Raw genomic sequence first — 23,252 nt, 5'->3', positions numbered from 1 at the left:
GTTTCTTAGGCTCAAAGATTGTTTCACCCTATCTTTTGACTGATTCTACTTTTCTAGGATTTGTCTGGGGCCATTATTTTATAATTGTTTGGAGGTAAATATGGGAGAGTTATGGAGATTTAGTGCTTACTCCACCATCTTGGCTCCCAGAAGTTCTAAAATTGTTTTTAATAAACAAGTGAAGTTTCAATCACAACAGAAATAGATTTCATGTGCTATATCTTGGGGCCATAATGTTCAATTAATAATAATAATTATATATATATATATATATATATATATATATGAAGAGTAGGGGAAAGATTAAATGAATTCCATATACCGTTTTCACTTTTATTCTTTTTTTGGGTTTTAAACAAATTTCCATCTTTGCTCCAATAAGTTGACATTCTACTATATAAGATGATTGATTCAATAATGACTCACATCAGCAATTAATCAGTTAAGATTAATCACTTTAATTTTTATGATGTAATTTGATGCATTTCATGTCCATTGTCTTCTGATTTTTTTCGAAAAGGAATGTAACCCTACTGAACATGTACAGAGCTTCTCTGATTCTATAAGCCTTTGACTTCTCTTATTCCTTATTCCCAAATCAAATTTTCAGCCCCTCTTTTTGCTATCCTTCCCTATATTCTCTTTTGGTTTGCATTTACCAAAAATGGAAGCAAATAGAGATTTTGTCACTTTATCACACAATTTCTCTTCTCTTTACTTCTCTATGTGAGAGATGATCTCTGAGGATCTCTCTCAGGAGTCAAGCCTTTTCAAGTGATTGTTTCCTGTCTGGTTGAAACATTTGTAGCAGGTTGACCTTGTAGAAGAAATGTTTGAACATATTCTATACTTTCCCAGACTACTCCTTAATTTTTCCCAAGACTACCGCCTTTAATTTCCCAGACTGCCCTCTGTATTTTCCCAGTCTTCCCCCCACCCTTATTTTTAGACACATAGCATGGAGGAATAACACCCTTCCCCCTTTTTTTTTTTTTTAGGGCTAATGTGTGAAACTGTCAGTTATTTTGTTCTCTGTTGCTGGGATAGATTGCCTTGAATAGATTGTACCATCGGGGTTTGCACCAATGAGCCCTGAGGAAGGGGTTTAGGGAGGGAGGATTGTGGTTAGAGCCTAAATAATCTGCTAAGTTAAATACAGCTGCTCTCTGTTCGGGTTGGAGCCATCTTTCCAGCATTCTGAGGGAGCCCTTTCTCAAGAAAGTCAATAAACGAATTATTCTTTTGGCTAATATCTCTGAGTCTCTGATTCATTGATAAATGTCTCTGTACCCCACATATCTGCAACAGATGCAGTATATAAGCTGTAATTATATTCATCAAGGTCTTTTTAAAAACACTCATCATGAGCATTGCCATAGGAAATTATTGAACATCCTATGCAATTGTGTTTCTCCTTGCCTTTGGAAAAATGATAAAAACCAACTGTGTCAATGTCTTCATTTGGCTTTTCAATGAAAACACAAGTCATCTGTAAAATGGGGATAATAATTTCCTATATCAAGATTGTTGTGATAAGATAAAACATCAATGTCAAAACATCTGGTAAAATGAACTGTGCAATATAAATGTAAATTATAAGATCTGATTATCCAAGTATCATGCACTAGTGATCTAATTTTAATTCTACATTTATTGCTTTTTCCTTCTCCCTCCTCTTTCACTTTTTAAATGCCAATAATCTTCCAACTTATGGCACTGAGAACTATCAGCAAGCCTGTGTTCTGGATGCTGAAATGTTCAATAAACACTGTGAGATCTTATTTCTTCCCACTTGGCCTCTTTAAAATTTGAAGAGTAAACAATCAGAGATGCTTTGTGTATCTGTTTGCAACTGATAGGACAGGAGCCTTGGCATTGGTACAAGAGAGTGACAAGATTTATGTAATAGATATAATTTCTTTTTGCACCTTGATGATTTTTAATGATCTTCTGAAAATAATTGCTGTTGATAGAGATCCAAAATCAAGAATAAGGGAATTCCTTTTTCATCTGATCTATCATTTTGGGTCAATAAAATGAACACAGACATATTCAGGATAGCTGGGTTCAAATTCCATGTTTTATACTTCCAGCTACATGACCTTAGTCAAGTCACTTCAAAATGTTCATACTATCTCACAACTTTGTTCTTCTTTTTTAAAAACAGTATTATAAACTTTAAAATGTCAGACAATAGTGTCATTGTTATTTTAAAGGTCTCATATTTTCAGTGAAATTTAGATAGAAATAGTCTTCAGACCAGTCAATATCCTGTTATTATTGTTTTACACTTAATGTTCTGTTGACTATTCCATAGTGAATACAATAACTTTTTTTGTATTTGAATAAAAAAATCAGCCTATAAACTTATTTTAAAAAGCTTTACTGAAAACATCCTTGGTCCAGCGCACATGGAATAACAAAGAAATATATAACTCATCTAGTTCCTGTATGAATTTAATTTCATCTGTTAGATCTTTATATTTTGTAAGCTCTTCATTTGACATATTAGGAGATTATGTGTATTTAGTATGGTGTTTTTATTAAATCATTGTTCTTAATTTTTATGGATAAGTATTTTATATGGTCAATTACAGATAATAGTTCACTATGTGCTGATGATCTTATTCAAATCTAGTTTATTGGTTGAATTATCCAGGATGTTTTGAGGTCAATAGCAGTAATAAATGGATTTGTCATCTGGCCCTTCAGGAAAGCCTTCATATGTATAATTACAGTCATCAAATTATAGAGAAGGGGATAAATTGTAAGGAAATGGTATGAATTCTGCTTTGGAGTTAGTCAGCAAGCATTTATTAAGTGCTTTTTATGTGCCAGGAACTATGGTAAGGATTAGAGATACAAAGAAAGGCAAAAACTTTATCCTTGAACTCAAGGAGCTCACAAGGGAATCATAAGTTGTAAATGTATACATAAAATGTGTGCGTGTGTGTGTGTGTGTGTGTGAACTAGATGGCACAGTGGATAGAAGGCTCTGCCTGGATTCAGGAAGACTTGTCTTCATGAGTTCAAATCTGTCCTCAGACACTAGCTGTGTGAGGGTGGGCAAGTCAGTTAACCCTGTTTGCCTCTGTGTCTGTAAAAGGAACTGAAGAAGGAAATGGCAAACCACTCCTGCATCTCTGCCAAGAAAACTCCAAATGGTATCATAGAGAATCAAGTGCAAATGAAAAATGACTTAACAGCAAGACTATATATGCAAGTATATTTTACACACAGATACATACATACATGTGTGTATATATTTATGCATCTTTATGCATGTATATACACATATACATGAGTACCCACACCCATATACATACACACATACAGTTGAGAGATATACAGACTGGTGTATAAAATGGTTGTAATGGTTGATGTACAAGTTGTTGCCACTGATGGCCACAGTGTACTTGATAATGACATCACTGTGATTTGTAAAGGAATATAGGTAGCTCTGGCTCCTAGGTTTGGTGATTTAGACTTTTTCAGATAGAAGGGCCCTTGGAACAACCTTATTGCTTCAGGGCCTTTTCTGGACATGTTGAGTCTGAGATTTGAATGGAACAACTATTAGAAAATATCTAAAAGGCAGGAAGGAGTCTAGGGCTGAATATAAATATGGGACTAATCTACATAGAGATACTAATTGGGCCCATGGGACTTTATGAACTCATTGAGAAAGGATTTAGAAAAACGAGTGAAGAGGAATTATTATAAAACCTTGGGATATACCTATAGTTAGAGGATAAGGCAGAGGGCAATGATACAGCAAAAGTGACTAAGGGGTGGTCAGATATATAGAGGGAATTCTAAGAACAATTTCAAGAAAATCTACCAGGAAGCTTAAAGGGCTCAAAACGATAATTTAATGAAACACCTTCCTTTTCTAGAGATTAAATCACTTGCTCAAAGTCAGTGGGGTAGGAAGTAATAGGGGCAAGGTGCACTGACTCCACATCCAACACTCTCACTATGTTATAGTATTCAATGGAGTACTCTTCCATAGATGCAATTTTTCAGAATTTCCCCCACCCCCTCCAGTTTCCTTTTATATATAGTCTGCCTCCATTAGAATAAAAGAACCTGGAGGATAATAATTATCTTTCTTTTTTATTCTATTTGTATCCCCTAGGTTTAAAGCAGTGCTGGACACATACATAACAAGAACTCCACAAATGTTTCTTGAATTGATTTGGACTAGATGTTTTTCTATTTAGTTGCTACTTCCACTTCCTTTGCTCTTTTTTTTAAACTATCCTAAAGTGAGGCTTCTGACCCCATCATTCAACCAAAGTTACTCTCTCCAAATTTACCAGTGATTTTTTAATTGCCAAATCTAATAGCTTTTTTTCTTAGAATGATCATTCTTGATCTCTCTTCAGCTTTTAACACTGTTGGTCATCCTTTTCTCTTTACTCTCTTCTTTCTAGGTTTATGTGATACTACTGTATCCTAATTCTCCTCCTATCTGTCTGACCACTTCTTTGTTTCCATTGCTAGATCCTTGTGCAAGTCACAATTGATAAAGGTAAGTATCCCTTTAGGCTCTGTCCTGGGCCTTCTTCTATGCTATTTCGCATGATGACCTCATTAGCTCCCTTGGCTTCAATTATCATTTCTATGCTAATGACTCTCAAATCTTCTATTCTTGCTGTAACCTCTCTCCTGACCTCCAGATTCACATCTCCAAATGCTTATTATGGAACATCCCAATTGGATGTCACATAGACTTTTTAAATACATGTCTAAAAGTTATCCTACTATTTTCTCCCCAAATCCTTCACAGTTCCAGACTTCCCTATTACTGTCCAGGGCACCATCATTTTCCCAGTCACACAGGCTAGTAACCTAGGAATCACCCTTGATTCCTCACTTTTTCTTATACCTGTAGCCAATCTGTTGTCAAGGCCTCTCAATTTACTTTTTTCACATTTCCTTTATATATCCCTTCTACCTTAAGGACTGACACCTTTCCAATGCAGACCTATTCACCATAGCCTGCTGCAATATACTATTGCAATAACCTGCTGGTTAGTCTCTCTATCTCAAATTTCTCCCCATTTCAGCCCATGCACAAGTAAGTTGTCAAATTGATTTTCCTAAAGTTTAGCCACAATAATCATTCCTCTCTCTTTTATTCAATAAACTCCAGAGGATTCCTATAACATTCAGGATCAAGTATAAAATATTATTTTTGGTATTCAAAGACCTATAAAACGACCTGTTTCTGCCTTTCTAGTCTTATACCTTACTTTCCTTCATGTACTCTGTAATGCGGTAATAGAGGACTCCTTACTCTTCACGCAAAAGACTCTAACTCCACACTCTGAACATTTTTCCTTACTGTTTCCCTTGCCTGTAATACTTTACTTCCTCATCTTTTTTCTCTTAGATTCCCTGGTATCCCTCAGGTCCAAGATAAAATTCTATCTTGTATTGGAAGCCTTTCCTTATCTACTTTAATGCCAATATTTTCCTTCTATTGATTATCTGCAATTCATGCTATATACATATATATATCTTGTTTGTACATAGTTGTTTCATGTTGTGAGCTCCTAGAGAATATGGACTTTCTTTCACCTGTCTTTGTATGCCTAGAATTTAGCATTGTGTCTGCACATAATAAATGCTTATTGACTGACTAACTAACTGACATTTTGGCTTAGAATCAATGCAATAAATTCTCTAAATGCTATCTATCATCTCATAATGGTGGGTTAGTCAACCAAAATGTGATTTTATAACCTGTTTATCCATATCCTCGAAAAAAACCTTTAATATTGCTTTTCTCAGTTCACTATAAAACCCAAAGCTAAAAGAGTAGATTCTAGTCTACTGTTCTACAGCCAAACGTGGTCCATTTGATTTCTATTTCCAGTTACTCAACAGATAATTTCCTGGATGTCTGGATGAAGACATTGTCTTATTGGAGAACTCAATATAATACCTCAGGTTTTTTGAAATTTAGAATTTGAGAGAAATGGATATCCACTCTGTGAACTAATGGGATGAAAAGAAGTGATAAATCATGGGCATAGAAGAAATGCTTGCTCAATGTAATCAGAAAAGAAAGTGATTTTGGCCTATTAGGGCCACATAGTTAGCTCAGGAGATATCCTACAGGAAATAACTTGTCAGTTGGTTGCTCTAAGAATTCTCAATCATGTCTAAATGTGTCCTGATTGTCGGTATTTAGGATTGATTGATACATACTGCCACTCTCTTGTTTAGTCCTTCGAGAAAGAAATACAAGCAAGCCTCATGTAAAAACCTAGAACATTCATCAGTTGAAAATTGTTCATCAAATGCATTGTTGATCTGATGAATTTATGAGAAAGGATGTGCTCTGCAGAAAGAGAGACTATAATCTGAAAAGGAGAGTGGAGGTGCTTTTGTTAACAAACCCAGTAGCAAAGATCAGGCTTATCCTTAAAGTGAAAGAGAAGTGACTATAAAGCCAAACACCTTACAAAAAGCCTGAAGATCCACCCTTTAATAAGAATTCGAAAAGTTCATAAAAAACCTGTTTCTAGTTTGCTTCTAAATATCTTCAAGCCTGATGTCATCATATTCATTTTAGCCATACACACACATAATAATTTATTAATCATCTACTATGTTCTTAGTGCTCAAGATGTAAATGCTAAAGTAAAGGCAATCACTGCCCTAAGGACCTTACTAACAGGAGGAGGGAGTGTGTAAAACAGATTCATAAATGAGTGGTATATAGGGAGGGACACTTTGGTCTGGAAAATTATGGAGTAGGGACACTGGGGAGTAGACTGACACATTCCATTCAAGAACAGTGGTAATATTGGTTTGAGCATGGTTCCTGATTCCAAAAATGGGGAGAAGAAAAGTAAAAAGGGCTTATGTGTAACCACAGCATGGCTGATAGTGCTATGGAAAGCAAAGAATGGTTGTGGCTTTCCTGACATAGTTGTCAGGGAGAGAAGGTCATCAATCAGGAGAATAGGATAGTGGAGTAGAAGTGTGAAAACACTGGGTAGGACTTTAATCGAAATCTTCTTCTTTGCCTTGATGTAGGCTGCAGGAGGGTGTCTTGTGTAGGTAGGGAAAAGGAGAGACAGGAATAAGAGAATTATCTTATGCTTATGGCTTATGCTTGCTGCACCCACACTGCTCTGAAGAAATAATATACTCAAAGGCCCAATCCACCGTTTCTATTCTGTTCTATTCTACAAAAAAATACTAAGCATTATGTGAAGGACATTATATTAGGTGTTCAAGATGCAAAGAACAAATCACACATACACACATACACACACAGTCTCCTGGTAGATGGTGTTTAAAATAAATGCATAAATTAGTAGACATTAATTTGAATAGAGAACAATAGACAGTATGGTGAGATCATATCTGAACTGAACTTTGAATGAAACCAAGGATTCTAAGAGTTTGAGAGTTGAAGGAAACGCATTCAACCTTAGGAAAAAAGCAAGACATGGAAACAGGAGGTGGAATATAGAGTTCTTAGAATAATTACAGGCTATTTGGAAATAACTAGTTCATACTGTAACTTAGAAATGTGTGAGCTTTTCTGAACTTGATTTTGTCAGGGATTCTGTGGACTTGGAAAAGAAAAAAAATTAAGATTCTTTGTTTTAACATTTAATAGTATTTTATTTTTTTCCAATTATACATATAGTTTTCAATACCCATTTTTGTGAGATTTTGAGTTCCAACTTTTTCTCCCTCCCTAAGACATCAAGTAATCTGTTTTTAAGTTATATAGGTTTTACATGTACAATCATGTTAAACATATTTAGTTCAACATATTAGTCATATGGTGAAAGAAGAACTTGAACAAAAGGGAAAACCATGAGAAAGAAAAAGAAAAAAAGTGAAAACAGTATGTTTCAACCTGCATTCAGACTCCATAGTTCTTTCTTTGGATGTGGACAGCATTTTCCATCACATTTGAACTGTCTTGGATCATTGTATTGCTAAGAAGAGCTAAATCTATCATAGCTGATCATCATACAATGTTGCAATGACTGTGTACAATGTTCTCCTGGTTCTGCTCACTTCCCTTGATCAGTTCATGTAACTCTTTCCAGAATTTTCTAAAATCTGCCTGTTCATCATTTCTTATAGAACAACAGTATTGCATTACATTCCTATGCCACAGCTTGTTCAGACATTTCCCAATTGATAGACATCCCCTCAATTTCCAATTCTTTGCCTCCACAAAAAGAGCTACTATAAATATTTTTTGTACATGTGGGCCCTTTTCCCTTTTTTATGATTTCTTTGGGATACAGACATAGTGGTGTTATTGCTGGATCAAAGGGTAGGCACAGTTTTATAGCCTTTGGGCATATTTCCAAATTGTTCTCCAGAATGGTTGGATCAGTTCACAACACTGAAAACAGTGCATTAATGTTCCAATTTTCCCACATCCCCTCCAAAATTTGCCATTTTTCTTTTCTGTCATATTAGCCAACTTATGAATTTTAATTTGGATTTCTTTGCTTCATAGTGATTTAGAACATTTTTTTTTCATATTGCTGTAGATAGCTTTGATTACTTTGTCTGAAAACTTCCTGTTCATATCCTTTTATCATTTATTGATCAAGGAATAACTCTTCTTTCTAAAACTTTGATTCAGTTTTCTATATATTTGATAAATGAAGTCTTTATCAGAGAAACCTGGTGTAATTTTTTTCACAGTAATGATTCCCAACTATGTGTTTCCCTCCATCCTGTCTTCCCCTTTTATCCTGTTCTTTCTCTTTTCTCACCATTTATATTTTACCTATATTCTCAAAAGTGTTTTGCTTTCAATTTTTTTCTCCAAGAATCAGCTTTCCCTTCTATCAGCTCTACTCCGTTTCTCTTATCCTCTCCCCCACTTTTCTGTATGGTGAGGTGGATTTCTACATGCAACTGAGTGTTTGTTTTTCCCTCTTTGAGTCAGTTTTAATGAAAGTAAGTTTCACTTTCTCCCCCTCCTCTTCCCCTATCTTCTCTTCTATTGAAAAATCTCTTTTGAGCCCCTTTTATGTCACATAATTTACCATATTCTACATTTTCCTTTTCCTTTTAGTGCATTTTTCCTTCCCAACTTTCAATTTAATTTATTTTTTAGTTAATTGCCCCATCATATTGAACTCACACCTGTACTTTCTATGTATACTCCTCTTAACTGCCCTAATAATGAGGAAAGTATTTTAGTAGTCAAAAGTATAATTTTCCCATTTAGGAATGCAAATAGTTTAACCTTATTGAATTCCATATGATTTCTCATTCTTATTTACCTTTTTTATGCTTCTTTTCAGTCTTGTGTTTCAAAGTCAAATTTTCTATTCAGCTTTGTTCTTTTAATCAAGAATGTTTGAAAGTCCTCCATTTCATTGAATATCCATTTTTCCTCTAAAAGATTAAACTCAGTTTTGCTAGGTAAGTGATTCTGGGTTGTAATCCTAGCTCTTTTGCCCTCTGGAATATTATATTCTAACTCCTCTAATCCCTTAACGTAGAAACTGCTAAATCTCATGTTGTCTTGACTATATCTTCATGGGTTGTATTGTACTGTATTCTTTTTGGATGCTTGCAATATTTTCTCCTTGACCTGAGAGTTCTGGAATTTGGCTATAATATTCCTGGAGATTCATTTTCAGACTTCTTTCAGGAGCTGGCCAGTGGATTCTTTCAATTTCTATTTCACCCTCCAGTTCTAGAATATCAGGGAAGTATTTCATGACAATTTCTTGAAAGATGATGTCTAGACTCTTTTTGTTTTTAGCATGGCTTTAAGGTAGTCAAATAATTCTTAAACTATCTCTTTCATGTCTATTTTATAGATCAGTTGTTTTGTTCCAATGAGGTATTTTGCATTTTCTTCTATTTTTTCCATTCATTGGATTTTTTTATTGTTTCTTGATTTCTCATAAAGTCATTAGTTTTCACTTGCTTGATTCCAGTTTTTAAGGAATTATTTTCTTCAATTAGCTTTTGAACCTCCCTTTCCATTTGGCACTTTTCGAGGAATTTTTTCCTTTAGTTAATTTAGTGGTACTTTTCCACTTTTTAAGGAACTCTCTTTAGTGAATTTTTGTACCTCTTTTTTTTCCATTTGGCTGATTCTGCTTTTCAAGATATTCTTCTGTTCATTGGATTTGTATGCCTCTTTTGTCATTTGGCCTCTTCTGTTTTTTAAGGTGTAGTTTTCTTCGGTACTTTTTGTACCTCCTTTACCAAGCTGTTAACACTTGTTTTCATGATTCTCTTACATCCCTCTCATTTCTTTTCCCAAATTTTTGCTCTGTGTCTCTTGATTTTTAAAATTCTTTTTGAGTTTTCCCATGGCTTAAAGCCAATTTCTACTTTTATTTAAGGCTTTAGATGTAGGAATTTTCACATTGTTGTCTTCTTCAGACTTTGTGTTTTGAAATTCCCTGTCACTAGAGTAGCTTTCTAAAGTTAGGATTTTTTTCTGCTGTTTGCTCATTTTCCATGCTATTTCTGGAATTTTAACTCAATTTTACTTTACCCCAAGTTTCAGTTCTTTTGTGCAGCTGTTTTCAGAGGTAATTCTGTGGACCTAAAAGTTTTTATTGTTCCAAGTTGATATGATCTAGGAAGAGTGGTTTTTACTTCTCTTCTGTATTGTGCACTGATCTGTGAATGACCACAAGCACTCTTTTCAACTCTGTTACCATTTGTGGGCTAAGAAATCTGGCAACTACTACTGACCCTACTGATTCATTCACCTCCAAGGCCTGCTCCTGGTTTGCTGAGGTCTGATTTGTGCTGGCATGGCCTGTGCTAGACTTTGTTCCACTCTCATTCTGGTGCAATGGACCTTTCCTGCTAACTTTTTATTTTATTTTATTTGCTAATTTATTTTAGATTCCAACATGCATTTCCACAAAATTTTGAGTTCCAATTTTTCTCCCCATCTCTCCCTTCCCCCCTCCCCATAATACCTTGCATTCTGATTACTCCTTCCCTCAATGTACCCTCCATTCTATCACAACCCACCCTTCCCTTAGCTCCATCTTTTCTTCTTTCTTGTGGGACAAGATAGATTTCTATGCCCTATTATCTGTATTTCTTTTTTCCCTGTTATATGCAATAATATTTCTGAACATTTGTTTCTAATACTTTGAGTTCCAACTTTTCTCCCTTCCTCCCTCCCTTCCCATCCCCACTGAGAAGGCAAGCAATTCAATACAGACTATATATGTGTTGTTTTGCAAAAGACTTCCATAATAATCATGTTGTATAATACTAACTATATTGCTCTCTATCTTACCCTGTCTCCCCCATTTTTTATTCTCTCATTTGACCTTGTCCCTTCCCAAAAGTGATTACTTCTAGTTACTCCTTTCCCATTTGCCCTCCCTTCTATCATCCCCTTCACCTCACTTGTCCCCTCCTCCTCTACTTTCCTGTAGTATAAAATAGATTTTCATACCAAATTTAGTGAACATGCTATTCCCTCCTTAAGCCATATGTGAAGAGAGTAAGTTTCACTTTTCCCCTCTCATCTTATCCCTTTTCTCCTCTGTTGAACAGGATTTTTCTTATCTCTTTTATGAGGTATAGCCTGCCCCATTCCATTTCTCCCTTTCTCCTCCAAGTATTTTCCTCCCTCACCCCGTAATTTTTATTTTTTTATGAATATCATCTCTTCTGATTCAACTCAACCTGTACTACTCTTTGTGTGTGTGTGTGTGTGTGTGTGTGTGTGTGTGTAATCCCTCCACCTACCCAAATACTGAGAAAAGTCACAAGAGTTACAAATATTCTCTTTCCATGTAGGAATGTAAACAGTTCAGCTTTATAAAGTCTTTTAAGATTGCTGTTTATCCATGCTTCTCTTGATTCTTGTGTTTGAAAGTCAAATTTTCTATTCAGTTCTGGTCTTTTCATCATGAATGCTTGAAAGTCCTCTGTATCACTGAATGACCATTTATTCCCTTGAAGTATTATACTCAGTTTTGCTGGGTAAGTGATTCTTGGTTTTAATCCCAGTTCTTTTGACTTCAGGAATATCCTATTCCAGGTCCTCCAATCCCTTAATGTAGAAGTTGCCAGATCCTGTGTTATCCTGATTGTATTTCTACAATACTCAAATTGTTTCTTTCTAGCTGCTTGCAGTATTTTCTCCTTGACCTAGGAACTCTGAAATTTGACCACAATATTCGTAGGAGTTTCTCTTTTTGGATCTCTTTCAGGAGGTGATTGGTGGATTCTTTCCATATTTATTTTGCCTTCTGGTTCTAGAATATCAGGGCAGCTTTCCTTGATAATTTCATGGGAGATATTGTCTAGGCTCTTTTTTTGATCATAGCTTTCAGGTAGTCCCAAGATCTTTAAATTGTCTCTCCTGGATCTATTTTCCAGGTCAGTTGTTTTTCCTATGAGATGTTTCACATTATCTTCTATTTTTACAAACTTTTGGTTTTACTTTCTAACTGCTTGGTTTATGTCATAGTCATTAGCTTCCCTGAACTTGATTCTCTTTTTTAAGGGATTATTTTGTTCAGTGAGCTTCTTCTTTTGGCTAATTCTGCTTTCTAAAGCCTTCTTTTCCTCGTTGGCTTTTTGGACCTCTTTTTCTAATTGAGTTAGCCTCTTTTTAAAGGTGTTATTTTCCTCAGCAGTTTTTTGGTTCTCCTTGAGCAGGCTACTGACTCTCTTTTCAAGCTCTTCTATGGCCTTAGCCCACTTCATACCCATTTTAGGGGTGCTGGAGGCAGAGGAATTGGCTTCCTCTGATAGTATGCCTTGTTCTTTCTCATCTGAAAGGATGGAAGGAGGCACCTGTTCAACAAGAAAGTAGCCTTCCATGATCTAATTTTTTCCCCTTTTTTGGGCATTTTCCCAACCAGTTACTTGACTTCTGAATTCTTTGTCAAGAGGAGGGTCCTAGTGCTTCTCCTCTCCTCAGTAAAAGGCTGAAATTCAAATCAGCTGCTCAGTTCTCCAGGGCTTTGGGTGGAGGCAGGGCCACCACTGAGGGCTGAGGTTCAGATCAACTGCTCAATTCCACCAAGACTTTAAGCTGAGCTGCCTGGACAATGGATCCAGGCTGCTTCCTTGACCACTGCAGCTGCCCACCTCCTGCTGCTGCTGCACCTCTACCATTGTCTGGGGCCAGTGTTGTGGGAACCCTGCTCCCTTCTTGCCCAGCTGGGAAAGCCCTCCCACACTGACCTTTGGAGCGTTCTTTGTCACTTGTGGATTGAGGGATCTTGGACCCTCAATGCTGGGAATTCTGCCCTGAAAGCCTCTTCAGGTCTTGTTCCTCCCAGTGCCACACAGCCGGGGCTGGGCTCCTCTCTGCTCAGCATCCCATGAGATGCTTTCCTGTCAGCCTTCCAGGTTACCCTTGGCTGAAAACCTCTTTCACTCTGTTGTTCTGTTGCTCCTTATACTCTAGAATTCGTTGAAAGTCATAATTTGCAGCTATTTTGTGTGTTGGGGGGAAGCCCTAGAGTATATGCATCTTTCTACTCCACCATCTTGGCTCTGCCTCCCTCCTGCTAACTTTCTAAGTTGTTTTGGACTGGAAAATTGTTTCACTTCATTCTTTTATGGGTTCTGCCATTCCAGAATGTGTTTTAAGACATTATTGAAAGGTGTTCGGAAGAGTTTGAGGGAAAGCTCAAAACAGTTCCTGTCTTTTCTCTGCCATCTTGGCTCCTGATGATCAATTGTTTGAGGGTTACCTATATCTTTTGGGATAGTAAGAATGTAACCTTATTAAGTTCCTCATGTTTCTCACTCGTGTTTACTTCTTATGCCTCTCTCACATCTTATATTTGAATAACAAATTCTGTTACAGAATTTGTTACAGAATTACAGCCCTGGTCTTTTTATCAAGAATGCCTACGAGTCCTTTATTTCATTAAATATCTATTTAGCCCATTTGGTTATATTCAATTTTGTCATATATGTTATTTGTAGTTGTTATCCTAGCTGCTTTGCTTTCTAGAATATCATATTTCAAGACCTCTGCTCCTTTATAATGACACGTGATGAAACTTGTGTGATGTGATTTGATGATATTTCTGGCTGCTTTTTTTTTTCCCTCCTTGACCTGTGAGTTCTGGAATTTGGCTGTAATATTCCTGGGAGATTTCATTTTGGGGTCTCTTTCAGAAGGTGGCTGGTAGATTCTTTTTAATTTCTATTTTACCCTCAGGTTCAAAGATATTTATAATTTTTAAAAATATGTATAGAGTCTCTCTCTCTCTCTCTCTCTCTCTCTCTCTCTCTCTCTCTCCCTCCCTCCCTCCCTCTCTCTCTCTCTCTCTGTCTTTCTTTCTCTTCCCTTGTCTTCATTGTGGATTTCAGATAGTCTAATATTTTTAAATTTGTGTTTCCTAGATCTATTTTCTAGGTCATGAAATTATTAGTTTCCAACTGACCAATTCTAATTTTTAAGGAATAGTGTTTAGTGAGATTTTGTAATCTCTCTCTTTGAAATTTAGCCACTTCTGTTTTTTTAAGGAGTTTTTAAAAATATTTTTGTGCATCTTTTAATAGACTTATAGTACTTTTCACATGTATATATACACATATATGTATACATACCATATATACACATATGTGTATATATGTGTGTATATATACTTACATATATACATATATGTATGTATTATATATGTATGTGTGTATACACATATATGTGTGTATATATACATATGTATGTACATACATATGTGTGTGTATATTTATGTTGGTTTGCTTTCAGTTTCCCCCAACTTTTCCTTTACTGCTCTTCTTTGATTTTTAAAATAACTATTTTATTCTTTTTTATTTCTCTCCTTGTAGCTCTTCTAGGAGTCCTTGTTGGACTTTTGCCCAATCTGCATTTTTTTTAGACTTTTCTTATAGATATTTTCATATCACTGTCTCCTTCTGAGTTTGGGCCTTGAGCTTCTCTGTCACCATTGTAGCTTTTCTGCTTTTCTTGTTGCTGTTGTTAATCTTCTTTTTTCCAGCATATTTCTTGACTTTAGACTTTATGTTAGGTTTTGGCTCCCCTTACTTCAGATAAGGGTGAGAGTTCGCTTTCCTAAGCTTTAGGGTTTTTCACCTTGCTCTTTTGACAGTTGCTTCTGGACGCCTGCAAATTTTTGATGTTTCTAAAGTGGTGTCATCCAGAGAGATGTGTGATTACTTCTCTCCTGATCTGAGTTCAAGTACGTATAGAGTTAGAGCCCCTCCTGTCTTTTGTAACTGTGAGCCAAAAGTAAGACCCTTTCTTCCTTGAGATTCTAGCCATTCCCTTTCCATCCTGGTGCTGTGACATAGAACTGCCTCATGGACAGTTAAGTTGCCGAATAGCATTCTGTTCTGTCTCCACTGCTAGTATAAGTGTCCCAAGGCAACACTTTCTGATTTTTACTGTCTTTGTGATGTGATTGCTCCCGATACAAGGGGCCATCTCCAGTCCTCCTGATATATATCTTGCCACTGGACTCCCATGGTTATGGAGGAGAAAAAGAGGTTGGTGACTTTTCACAGGCCTCCCTCAATTAACTCCAATTTATTTGCAAGCATGATGTAACCTTCCTGGTGTCATGATATTCTTTGAGAATAAAAGGATAAACAACAATCTGCGATTAATCCAAGCTGCCTCACTGGGGACCCAACAGACCAATTTCAGCTGAACAATGCAGCTCCTTCTTTTCTTCCTTCCTTCCTTCCTTCCTTCCTTCCTTCCTTCCTTCCTTCCTTCCTTCCTTCCTTCCTCCCTCCCTCCCTTACTCCCTGCCTTTCTACTTGTCTCCTTTCCCTTCCCCCCTTTCCCTCCCCTCCCCTCATTTCCACTGAATGGGCATTGATTCAGTTAAACTCAGACTTGGGAAGGATTTTACCTTAAAAAGGTGAAGGTCTTCCATTGCATCCTGGGATATCTCCAATTGTCCTGATTTTTCTATATTGCCAATGGACCCAGATGGCTCTGGAGAAGAAAGTGAGGCTGATGACTTTATGCAGCTCTCCCTCACCTAAATCTAAACCACTTGTAAGTGATGGCATCATGGTATTCTTTGAGTATGAAGGACATATAACAGTGGTAGAAGCTCCCAGTGCAGCCACTATTGCTGCTACTGCTATTGCTGTTACTGCCACAGTCTTCAAGGCTTATTTCAAGGCCTACTGCTGATGTCACTGCCATGATGTATTTCTAGTGAACCACTACTCCAGTACCAGGAATCTGTCCTTTTATCCTCGTAAGTTGTCTTGAGCTGAAAAAAATATCTCACCCTGACTTTTGTTGATTATGCCACTTTAAAATACAATTGACATATTATGTTAAAGTTATTTAGAGAGGGTTATTGACCTCATCTAGATTATTTCCTTTACCCTACTATCTTGGCTCTGTTTCTTGTACTAGAAGAATTGATAGTGACAGGACCTAGATTTTTCATTTTACTTGTGTAGGAAATTCTTGGATGAGGAAACTCCATAAACACATATACACTAGCACATCTTCTGCAACTTACAGTCTTAGATAGTTACGTAGAGCAATGTGATCATAAGTGACTTGCCCAGAATCATACAGCTGGTATGTTTCAAAGGAATGACAATCTCATATCTCTATTATGTAGATATTACTTTCCCCTGTAATGGGGAAGCAACATCATTTTTGGTTTTCTTGCCATAGATTAAAACACAAAAATATTGCAACATGAAAGGGTGGCTTGCAGTTTCTCCTTAGTCAGCTGATCAAAGAAGTTGGTGAAGTGGATTTCATTGTACTCCCAAAGCCAATATGAATTATTTTTTTTAAGGGAATAGACTTGTCCATATCACGTTCAGGAGCTCATGGTAAACTTAAAAGAGGATATGAAAACTATTGTGGCAAAATACAGTTTGGGATGAAGATATGAAAATTTTCCAAAGGCTTGTAGATTGTTTAGGTTGTAGGCCTTGTAGAAGTATGTATCCAGTCCTGATACTTTCTCCCCTGAGTTTTTCATCGCTAATTACCTAAGGAACTTTTCAAATGCATGTCTCATAGGCATCTCAAACTCAATATGTACAGAACACATCTCATCTTTTATCATCTATTTCTCCCCATCACACACACACACACACACACACACACACACACACACACATACTTCTTAACATTCCTGTTTCTGTTGAGATCACCATCATTCTTCCTATCACCTAGGTTCTCAAATTTAGAGTCATTCTTGTCTCTTCCTTCTTTATTCTATCTCATTCTATTTCCATTATCTCTCTCACATTTGCCTTTTTTCTTCATTAAAATATCACCCTCCAAGTTCAGACTTTTAAAGGTCTTCCCTTTTCAATCAATTAACCACACAGCTAACATAGTAATATTCATAAACTACAAACTGACTGTGTTAATTCTCTATGCCCAAAGCCCTTCTTGATTGAAATGTACCTTCTCCCCACTTATTTTATAAATCTCCCTTTTTCAAGTAACATCTACTATGAGAGTTTCCTTGACTTTCACTAGTTACTACTAGTGTCCTCCAAATTACTTTGTATTTGCTTACTTTTATTATTATTCACTTGTATCTGTGTATGTTGTTTCACTCCGTAGAATTTAGGATCCTTGAGAACAGATTATTATTTAATTTAATTTTTTCTTTGTATCTGTTGTAAAAGCAGAGTGTTTGGCCTATAATAAACAATTAAAAAGTCTTATTGAACTGAATCATGAATGCTTTATTCAAGAAAAGAATAACAGGTTTTGGCTATGGTGAGCACTGAATCACTTGACAATAAAAGAAATTGACTGTATCAAAAAATAAAAGGACACTACCTTGGAAATAATTTTAGATACTTCTGTCTGTGTGTACTCTATTATCTTCTTTCTTTTTTTAAGTGGAAATTGCTTCTTATTTTATCAGGTATCAAAGCATTCAAATATTGAAACAGATACAGGACAGAATAATGAGCTTTGATTGTTCATTTTTTAAATGCATATATTGAAGGAAATTTAATAGGAAATGATATGAGACCACTTGTGGTTTGACACATTAGACTATAAACAAAAGCAAATTCTTAATCATTTGGATGTCACCAAGAGACCTTATTGTCAGTTCTTCATTTTCTCTCATCTTTACCTCAAGGCATCAGGAATCTCCCTAGGATTGTTCCACATCAAATTGTCAGAACTGAAAATCAGTAACTGCAGACTAGCCAACCCTATTCTTCATGAAAAAGGCATGGCTTTTAAGGGTGTTAGAACTGATTCCACAGAGAGAGACAGTTCCATTCACCCACAGTGCCACTGTCCTGGACACAATTACATACTTCCAAGATGGAACTGCCAACCAACTCCATTCAAAACCATTGTTAGAGTTACATTTGAGGCTCTTTACAAAAACTCTAACTGGTATAAGTGCAATAAAGATAAGGGTATGGATCACATCTTCATCCCCTCCTGTGTATTGCCCTGGCAGTATTCACTGCATCAAGGGCAACTATGAATATGGCAGTGTAACTCTGAATAACAAAGCATAACAGACTCTCCATACAGAAGGCAGAAGAAAAACATTTATTCAGACACCAGAAGACAAATTCATCATAGTAACCAAGAAGTCAATACACATTAGCACTGCGGGGGACAAAGCCATTCCCAAGCCTTCCTCCAAACTCTCTCCTGCTTGTGCCTTCCCACAAACAAACCCTCAGAAGCCTAGATATTCCTGCTTTCCTGTGTCCTCCCCAGCTCTGACTAATCTGACCAATTTCCTCTTAGCTCTGTTCTACTCTTCCTGTACTACCAGTTCAGCAAACTCTTCCCACCACATACAACTTGGGGTTGCATGTGATTTAAGCAGGCATAATGAACCTATTAATGAATAGGAAAAATCTTCTCATTTAAATTATTGTTACATCCTGTTGGAGAGGTACGGTGACCTTTGTGCCAAACTCACAAACCGCTGAAGAGTTGAACACCATCCTTTTGCTAAAAGTCCCTCTTCAACATAGAGATACCCATACATATACTGATATAATACAAAGTTTCTTAGTAACTTATATAGAGGAAAAAAAAAATTGTTCAAAAATCTTCTAGTTTTCAATACAAAGCAAGTCACAAAACAAGATGCCATATCATTTCCAAAAGTGTTTCTGAATGACATGGAGGATGTCCTTATGTCAGGACCATTTTTCCCCTTTTTTGTATCTCCTGCATTTATCATAGTGCTTCAAACATAGTAGGTACTTAAATAATTTTTCACTCAATAATGTCTCAATATAAGATGATTTCGATGTTGTGAAGTTCTGCAGGTTCTTCTTTTTATGGGTTGCATTACACTGATTGCACTGAGCCCTGGAAGAGTACAGGATTTCTTCAGTCAGATCTATGTACATGCAAAAAGTTTAATATAATAAATTATCTCCACAGAAGAGATAACAAGAAGTAGATAAAGACTAGATATGGGCAAAGTTGAAAGTAGCTGGAGGGGTAGACCCTTACTCTTTGTGCAAATGTCATTGATACACATTAGAGATCAATAGTAAAATTGATAAATATAATCATACTCAATGAGATGACTGAGTGGACTATTTCATTTTATGTCAGGCTGCTTTGTGGCATAAAATTTTATATTATTCTTGTTGTTTTTGTTGTTACTAGTGTTATTTCTAATAATAAAAATAATTAATTTTATGGTGTTACTTTATGACTTTGAATCATACTCTACACACGATCATTTTTTTAAGTGATTTAAAGATCAAGTGTTCTGTGCATAGCTAGGGTTATAGCATATTACAAACAATGATTTACAAAAGTCATAAAAAATGTATAACTTAAAAAGGAGTTGTTTCCAACATAAAATCTGATAGAAGGACAATACATGGACAACTCAGCTGCTGAAGTGTTAACTATGAAATAACATGACACCCAGAAGCTATGTAGTACATCTGGTAATAATTCTGTGGGGACATAGAGAAGAAAGTGGGTAAAATTTACAAAGACTATGAAGGTATTGTTGGGTTACTATCAACACCATTGAAAGCAGTGCCCACAGTGATGAAATCCTGGACTCATGAAAGTACTGAAAGAAAATCATAACCTTGGGTTAATTGGTATTCACTTAATTTGTGACCCAACTACAGTTGCAGGAATCCCATTTGGCCTACATTTGAGTATATTGGAGCTGTGGTCACCAAACAATTCAGTTGTTCTTTTCCTTAAAGAGAAATACAGATGATTATTTTAGATTGTGACTCCTAGTTCTGAAATAGGTCAGTTTGTTGATCACCAGGTGTTCTTGTGATGCTTTCCAGATTGGAAGCAAACCCTAGACAAGTACATCTGTTTTCCATGGCATGTATATGCACATATGTCATGCACTGCCAATGGTTTTTCTTCCCCCCAAATTATCTTGCACCGATCATAATGTGCATTTTCCTTTGATGTGAATGGAACTAGAAAATCTGGCCCCTGGGTGCCACCTTGAATATTTAGCAGCTTCTGTTCACAAAAAGGACAGTATATCTTCAAGTTGAAAGTTGGGTGATGGCCAGCAATATGCTTAAGCTTAATTATCATGAAACAGCGCATCATAAGACAGAGCCAAATGATTCATTGTCCTCTAGCAGGAACTGGGGCTAGACTGCCAACTGTGGTTGAATTGAATTCAATTCAACAAGCACTCATAAAACAATTAGAGAGGGAGAAATCCGCATGGTAATTTTTTTTCATTTTTAAATGCATCTGTATTTTCAGTCAAAATGGCATCTACAAATATTGAAAATACTAGTATTACTATTTTATATCAATATGAAACTTTTATATAGACCTCAGAAGCAATATTTACTTATTTATGAAATTACATCTTGACTTACAGATTTTTGGAAATATTTTGTAGATCTTGGGTTGATATCCACTTTCTTGGAGAACATAAAGTTAGGACTGGATATGACCTCAGAAAACATTTAGTCTGACCTTTTCAAAAAATAATACTATATATAGTTTTTACCTTACATACTTTTTCTAATGTATTGGTCCTCTTCTATTTTTACACAGAGTATTTGCCTGTAATAAAGAATAGAAATAAAAGGGATAAAGTTCAACAAGACTCACTACTATATGAAACTTAAGGAGATGCCTTTCTTTAACCCTCACTTCTTTAATACCAAGCTTGAAAGACAATTTAAAAAATATATGTTTATTTATAACTTTTTTAAAAAAACAAAAGAAAATCAACTTGAAAGAAAGAAAACAACTTGAGCTGCAATTTCTCTTTTTCCTTCTTACCACTTTTCCAACTACTGAAAAGGAAGGTAATATGATATCAATGATTCATGTGAAATCATGGAAAACATATTTCCAAATTAGTCTCTCTCTCTCTCTCTCTCTCTCTCTCTCTCTCTCTCTCTCTCTGTATATGTATATGTATGTATATATCTATCAGACAAATATGAGCTCAAGATGCTCTACCACAGACTGGGTACATGTAGTCCACATGAACCTTTTTGATGATTATTCCAAATTTGTACATCTTATTTTTCTCTTTGTGCTATTTCAATTCTGCTTTGCTTATAGAGACAGGACCTTTTATTTTTTTTAATATTTACATTTTTTTATTTTTAATGTTCTATGTTTTCTTCTATGTTTTTAATCACTACCATAAAACTTAGATTTTCCCCCCTTACCTACCTCCCACAATCCCCCTCCCTCCCCAAGAAAGCATACAATTCTTTATAGGATCTATACATGCTTTCCTATTGAATACATTTTCACTACAGTCATGCTGTGTAGATGAACTAAAATAAATGGAAAAAATCACATAACAAATCAAAACACAATACACACACACACACACACACACACACAATGATCTGCTACATTCTGCAAATGAATTCCATAGTTCTTTCTCTGAATGTGGAAGGCATTTTGCCTTAGAAGATCATTGGGAATTTTTTTTTAAGTTCTTGTGCTGTTAGGAAGTTCCAAGTCTACCAGAAAAAACTCTCTCACACTGTGGTCATTGCTATGCACACAGTTCTCCTGGTTCTGCTCTTTTCACTCAGCATCAGATAATATAAGTCCTTCCAGGCCTCTCTGAAGTCTTCTTGTTCATCATTTCTTATGGTGCAATAGTACTCCATTATATTCATATACCATAATTTATTCAGTCATTCCCCAATTGATGGGCATCCCCTGGATTTCCAGTTTTAGCAACTCAAAAGAGTGTTGTTATAAATATTTTTGTACATGTGGGACCCTTTCCCATTTTTATGATCTCTTGGGGATACAGCCCTAGTAGTGATATTGCTGGGTCAAAGGGTATGCATATTTTTGTAGCACTTTGGGTATAGTTCCAAACCACTCTCCATAATGGTTGGATGAGCTCACAGCTCCACCAACAATGAATTAGTGTTCCAGCTCTCCCACATACTCTCCAACATTTACCATTTTCCTGTTCTGTCATGTTTGCCAATGTAATAGGTGCGATGTGGTACCTCAGGGTTGTTTTGATTTGCATCTCTCTAATCAAAAGTGATTTAGAGCATTGTTTCATGTGATTATGGATATCTTTAATTTCTTCCTCTGAAAATTGCCTGTTCATACCCTTTGACCATTTATCAATTGGAGAATGACTTGTATTGTTGTACATTTGAGTCAGTTCTCTATATATTCTACAAATGAGGCCTTATCCCCGAGATTAGCTGTAAAAATTCTGTCCCAATTTACTACATCCCTCCGAATTTTGGTTGCATTGGGTTCAGTTGTGCAAAAACTTTTCAGTTTGATGTAATCAAAATTATCCATCTCTCATTTCATAATGCTTTCTGTCTCTTCATTAGTCAAAAATTCTTTGCTTCTCCATAAATCTGATAAATATACTCCTTGTTCCTCCAGTTTGTCCATGGAATCAGTATTTATACCTTGATGGTGTACCCATTTGGACTTTATTCTTGTGTATGCTATCAGGCATGGGTCTATGCCTAGTTTCCGCCACACTGTTATCCACTTTTCCCAGCAATTTTTGTCAAACAGTGAGTTCTTGTCCCAGAAGCTGGGGTCCTTGGGTTTATCAAACAGGAGGTTGCTATATTCCTTATCTACTGTGTCTTGAGTGCCTAGTATATTTCACTTGCCTACCCTTCTATTTCTTAGCCTGTACCAAGTGGTTTTGATAATTGCTGCTTTAAAATACAATTTGGGATCTGGTAGCACTAGACCACCTTCCCTAGCATTTCTTTTCATTAGTCCCTTTGATATTCTGGACCTTTTGTTCTTCCAGATGAATTTTGATATTATT

At 36.0% G+C, this 23,252-nt stretch overlaps 1 long non-coding RNA gene across 2 annotated transcripts in view; it reads right to left on the bottom strand.

Annotated features, from left to right (window-relative positions):
• Positions 1–18,508: 18,508 nt before the first annotated feature.
• Positions 18,509–23,252, bottom strand: part of LOC140519950 (uncharacterized) — a 30,123-nt gene continuing 25,379 nt past the window's right edge. For both annotated transcript variants that reach the window (XR_011972334.1, XR_011972333.1), the window contains exons 2-3: positions 20,964–21,019; positions 18,509–19,309 (exon numbers count right to left, since the gene is read on the bottom strand). This is a non-coding gene — a long non-coding RNA (uncharacterized lncRNA). The remainder of the gene's footprint in view (positions 19,310–20,963; positions 21,020–23,252) is intronic.

Source organism: Notamacropus eugenii, chromosome 1 (assembly GCF_028372415.1).
Source record: "Notamacropus eugenii isolate mMacEug1 chromosome 1, mMacEug1.pri_v2, whole genome shotgun sequence".
NCBI classification, from domain to species: Eukaryota; Metazoa; Chordata; class Mammalia; order Diprotodontia; family Macropodidae; genus Notamacropus; species Notamacropus eugenii.
The sequence above is the reverse complement of the archived record's forward strand: the minus strand, read 5'-3'. Positions and strand labels throughout refer to the sequence as shown.